The sequence below is a fragment of the Prinia subflava genome, chromosome 1, assembly GCF_021018805.1.
Source record: "Prinia subflava isolate CZ2003 ecotype Zambia chromosome 1, Cam_Psub_1.2, whole genome shotgun sequence".
Classification (NCBI taxonomy): Eukaryota; Metazoa; Chordata; class Aves; order Passeriformes; family Cisticolidae; genus Prinia; species Prinia subflava.
In genome coordinates, this window is record NC_086247.1 from 90161336 (window position 1) to 90167335 (window position 6000).

Below are 6000 nucleotides of genomic sequence, written 5' to 3' on the forward strand. Positions count from 1 at the left end.
AGTGTTTGTACATGCATTATACCTTTGCCTGAACTGTTAAAAAAATATTCCTCTGCTCCTCACTGTCCATGGTGCATAATCAGCTGCTATGGAAAACAGTGTGTCAGTGATTGACATTCCCACAGTGCTGGTTCTCTTTTGCCAAAATAATGAATATGGAGTAAAGTGCTGAGATTGTCCGTGCAGCTAACAGGCTGTAAGCTGATTATTTTACGAAGCATTATTTGGTGGTCATCCCCAGGACTTTTGATGAAACTGGTCTAGGATGTTTTATGAACATAACTGCTATCCTGCCGGGTCAGACCAAGGATTACATAGCCCTGAATCCTGTTTCTTGGGAATTTTGTCCAGTGGTAGATGATATGTAACATAAAAGAGGTACTTATTGATGTGTCTGTGCTGCAAAGTGCCCAAGGCAAATGCCTCATGTTGTATTCCTACATTCCTATTCTTACTCCCCATAATCTTTTCCCAGCTTCCACTGATTTGTAATTCAGGGACTATTTTTTTGTATTAGATAAATAATTTTATCTTGAATTTAATTTCATACTCCAGAACTTTCCCAGTTGGAGACCAGACTTATTGTAGAACTCCTATGCTTGTTGTTGGGACATATATCAGCTTCTCATGAAATCTATTAACCCAGTTTAATAACTAATTATTTTATAATTGTTATCAGAAAGAGATTCCTCAGTCTGCACTTTTTCAGAAGCTCCAAACATCAAATCACCCTTGAATTTGAGCTTGTTTTCTGGGTCATTGATTCCATTTCTGAGCATTTTGCTTCCTTTAGTTCTTGTAAAATGGAGTAATCATTGATTATTTTCACGTCGTTAAAATGTGCTCTTGTGGTCTGGAATCAAAGCTTTCACAAATTAAACTCTCACCAACGTTTGTTCCTACTACTGTCACTATAAGCTCATATAATAAAGCTGTTTGCCCTTCCTCACACCACCTTCAGAACTAGCAAGACGTTCAGAAAAATGAGCTGGAGTTTGGACAGATTAAAATATGAAGAAAGGCTTGTGTAATAGCTATTTTTCTATGTGTCAAATATCTGATAACCATGGTATAAAAAATTACATGTATCTCAGAAGGTTTTACATTGTCATAATAATAGTCAGTTCCACAAAATAGAAAAGAATATAATGATAATAAAAAAAACCTTTGAAAAGACTTTTTTATTCTGGTGTATCAGACCTGTCAAACATTGATTTTATAAATCTTGTAGTATAAGTCTTCCATTTTTAACTCTGTCCATCAATCAATATAACTTTTGTAATGCACTTTATTACAAATAACACCTAACAAAGAGACTTGACAAAATACAGATTTCTCTATTTTTAGTTGAGTTAATCTGTGCATTTGACCTAACTTTGCCTGTACTCATTTCCATTGTTCCTTTCCTGCAAACCAATCAGTTTTTTGTCTGAAGAAAATGCAAAATATCACTGTCAGAAAATTGGAAACAAACCTAACAGTGTCATTAAAGCTTGATATGATAATGGATAATATAAATAGTAAAATAATGTAAACTCTCATAATCAATTCCTCTACTTCTTTTTATGTTTTTCTTTCCTTTTTTAAAAAACTTTTTAAATTTTAGGTTGGTTTTTGATCCATATACATTTTCCTCATTTCACAGACCCTGCACTTCTTGAGCTCAGATCCATCCTCACTTTTAAGTGTCTCTCTGGGCAACCAAAAAATGTATGATAGGGCAAATATACAAGCAAAGTGAATACTAATGACAAAGATGGTTTTAATTGTAACCTTTTTTTAGAAATTCTGAATCCTGGTCTTTGAAAATTCAGTAACTATTCAACAAACTAAACTATAATAATTTCAAATGGTTTACAGAAAATGTCCTCTCATTGCCTTTTTTTCTTCTTTTTCTTGTTGCATTTTGTACCATCAAACAATCTTACTGTGACATTCTACAGAAACATTAACTCCACCACACAGACCTAGCAGAAGCTAATAAAATTATTAATAGCAGTGATACTTTATTACAAAACCAAGAAAATATATACTCCTTTTATGATTGGAAAATTTAGACTTCTGAGAGTATAGAGAGTTCAGATGATGTCACACTGGTTATTTGCTTGCAGAAACTGGAATTATGTGAGGTGAATTCCTCTAGAATTTTGATTAGACAAAAGGAGTGATTACTAATTTTGCTCTCCTGCAATAATGGTCTGTCCTGATTTTAGAGCTACTTATCAGATTTCATGAATCCATGTGCAGATCAAAATTGTCCCATCAAGTTTTAAAAAAATAAACGAATCTATGAATCATTCACAAAAAGTCACAAAGGGAAGTGGCCATTTTATGCCAAAAATGTAACAGTAGATATTCCCCTGGCTTCTTTGAAATACTAATTCTGAGGAAAAGAAAAATATAGTTACCATTATCAATTTAGTTTATATTTTTATTTTACTTAGAATTTACAGAAACATAAGAATTTTCTTTAACCTAGCAATAAATTTTTTTAATGTTTAGTATCTTCAAAATATTATATCATTTTAGTCTATGTCCTAATATCCTTGTATAAGTTTAATTCACACCATTCTTTTAAGTAATTGAATACAAAATTTGCTTATAGTCTAAAAAGCGTAGATAAGAAATACCTGGGCTGTCATATATCTGTCCTCTGATACGCACTGAGGAATACTGTTTGCTGCTAAATATTGTGTCCCCCATTGTGTTATTATTAAAACAGCTTGTTTGAGAAGATAGCATTTGATAGCAATCAACTGATTTACTCAAAAAAAATATAGTCTTTAGGAATTAATGTTCCAGTATTTAGCCACTGAATGTCTGAAACAAAGGCACATGAGCACAAAAGCACTCTGATTGCACAATATTATAAGCGTATTTTTGAGGAAGGCATTTTCATGCACTATTATCTTTCAATTGCAAGTATTTGCAGTCAAAACAATTACGTTTTGTTCTAAATGTCAGCCAATAAGATTGCCAGCAAAACAGAAGCAAAGCTGGTTGCTCTTAGAAACAACATAACTCACCACTGTTAGTCATTTTTTTTCTCTTACAATCTCTTCAAACTAGAGTATCTCAGTAGCCTTCAGTGTTCTCATTTCATAATTAGAATAGAGTTTAAGGTCTACAGCTCTCATGATCACAGTAAAGAGTTCATAACTAATTGGAAGGATTAATACTTCCATAATTTTCAAATGTTGCTCATTATTTTTAACAAAGCAGAAGTCTAATCCGATAACATATCAAAAGTTCCTTTTTAGGGCTCAAAGTGAGCATGGAATTTGTTGTGAGTAGAAGAGGAACAGATACCAAGTTGTGGTAATTCCAGTTAAGTGGAAATACAATGAGCAAATTAAGATAAGTCAGAAACTTTCAACTCTGCCATAAAATGGGAACAAACCTTTTACAGATGTGATTATTCTTTTGTGTGACTAAGCTTATCCTTTCCTAAGAAAGGTCACAGCAAGCAACTGTAGCTACAGTAGGATTGAGAAGTTAATGCAATGTGTGTGGGTTCTCTCTCCATACCACGTTTTAGGGAGAATTTAGGTCACAGCCGATGATTTTGTCACTTGACAGATCCAGTACTTATCACTTCTACAAATAAGGGAAGATCCAAGTGACACAAAATTCTGCCACACTGGCAGTACATGGTGTTTTTCTGTGATGAGGTATAGAGTAGGTAATGGCTTCTTTCAAATCCTGAAGGGAAATTAGCTCACAGATTAGCTTTTTGCCTGTGTACTTATACCAAAGACAGCACAGTTAATGGGGGTGGAGGGGGCAGGGGAGGGAGGGGTGAAAGAAAAAAAAAGGAAAAAAAGGTATCTTGTCATTTAGTAAAGACAAAATATCAGTTCCAGCTAAAGATATATAGACAGGTATATGTATACTTATATATATGTCTATACTTGCACATGTACCTTGATTATTACTGAGTGTGAGAGGTTACTTGTCTCGCATTGTAATTGTTACTCCAAAGGGTGATACCAGTTGTTTAATGGACTCAGTGAAAACATGGCCAGTTTCAAGAAATGGATGAAGTGTGACAATTGATTTTCTGACACATTTGTCTCACAGTTACATGACACGTTTTTAGCAGGATCAGGAACTTGTTAGACAAGAGGCAAAGCTCACGATAGTCACTGTGAATGAATCTGTTTGCTTGAATCAGCTCCCCAAACTGACATTTGCTCAGTGTATTCTTGAATGCCAAAGAAAAACAGTTATTTTCTCAAAGCTGTGATCTGGTAGGTAGACTGCTTATTGCAAATGTTTTTAATAAGCTCATGAAGAAAAATATTTTATTCATAGAACACCCCCACCTCCACCCCCAAAGGTAGCTGTGGTTGCTTTTACAGCAGTTAACAAAACTGCTAACAGTTGGTAGAAATAATTTTGATAAGTTGTTTGATTAAACTGGTATAGCAAATAATCTAAACAGAAGTCACGAATGTCATACATATTTAAGGATACTTAGTTGATATGTATGAAATGCTCCAATAGCCACATCTGCAACTGAAGGGCACTGCCGTGTTTCTCTGGTACAGGAGGCATCTACTGTGGAGCATGAAAAGAACATTGGCAAAGAGAAAAAAACAGTGAGGGTTTGGGGAGCTGCATTTTGTAGGAGGAGAAAGAGGTTGTTTGCCTGGTGCAATTTGGGAAATAGCTTGAGCACTCAGTAGTGAGTGAATGATCTGGGGAACCAAGGGAGTGCAAAGGAGAGAAGAACAGACAAAACAAAAAAATAGCATAAATGAATTTAGATATAGGAAGAAGCACAATGAAGTTATGTCCTTGATAACGAAAGCAGATGATTAAAATTTGTGGTTTTTTGGTTGTGAAAGACTGGAGAAAGGGGGTAAAATGGAAAATATGAAAAAAACTATATTCAAAAGGTAAACTGGGAACTCTTTGGGGAGAGCTCTGTACGGTTACCACAAAGGGCACAATTGAATGCAATACTTCACAGACAACATAACCTCTTGATTCAGGATCATCAAAAACTTAAAAGAGACTTTGAATATTTTTTTCTGTTTGCCTTGTTTTTAATTTAATTTCATGCTTGGTAAATGAGAATGCCTCTTTGTAGAAAGCAAAATGTCCTGATAACGTCTGATGCCACAAGTGAAAGCATTGGTGAGACTTTAAGAGAAACCCAAGAAAAGTGGCCCACAATTGTACTTTTAACTCTACAAACAAAACAAAAAACACCCATTCACAATTTTCAGATGACAGACTGAATATGCAAAAATGGGCATCCTGTATGAAAATATCTTGAAGTTATGGTTGATTTGCAGTTGACCATAGCTGTGAAGAGAACAAAATGCAAATTGTAGAGTTTTCTATAAAATATATGCGGTGTAAGTAGAAGTCAGAAAAATTATCCCTATTCTCACACAAAGAGGCTACTTTGTGTGTCTACAGCTTGGCAAGAAAAACAATGATTTCCATAGACAGTTATTTCATTTGCAGTTTTTCTGGGAAAACTGTATTGCTCTGAAAGAATTACAATGTGTTTTGTTGTAGTCTGTGTGAGTCGTGTAAATCGTTAAAGTCAGAGTCTGTCCTCTGTAAACCCCACCATAATTATGTAGGCCAAAGTTAAAGAAAAATGTCTGGTTTATGATTCCCCTCCCTCTTCTAGCTGTATACATATTCTTCTAATGAGGAAAAAAAAGGTTTTGAGAAATAACAATTCTTTGCAATTTCCAAAATTCAGTTCAACATCCATTACACAGTATATGTTTGCAGACTCACTTGACTAAAATATTATGTTTGCACCTGGTAGCTCTCACAAAAATTGAAGGAAAAGAAAGACCTGTAGCTACGAAAGACTACATGCATAACTTTAACTGTCAGCACAAGAAATGCTATTTCCCTGTTTCTGCAGAAGGTCTTACATGTTCAGAAACTCCTTTTACAAAGAGGATCATCTTTATAGTAATTAATATTTTTGACTGAAGAGAAAACTAAACCAAACCAGAATAAAAGTAG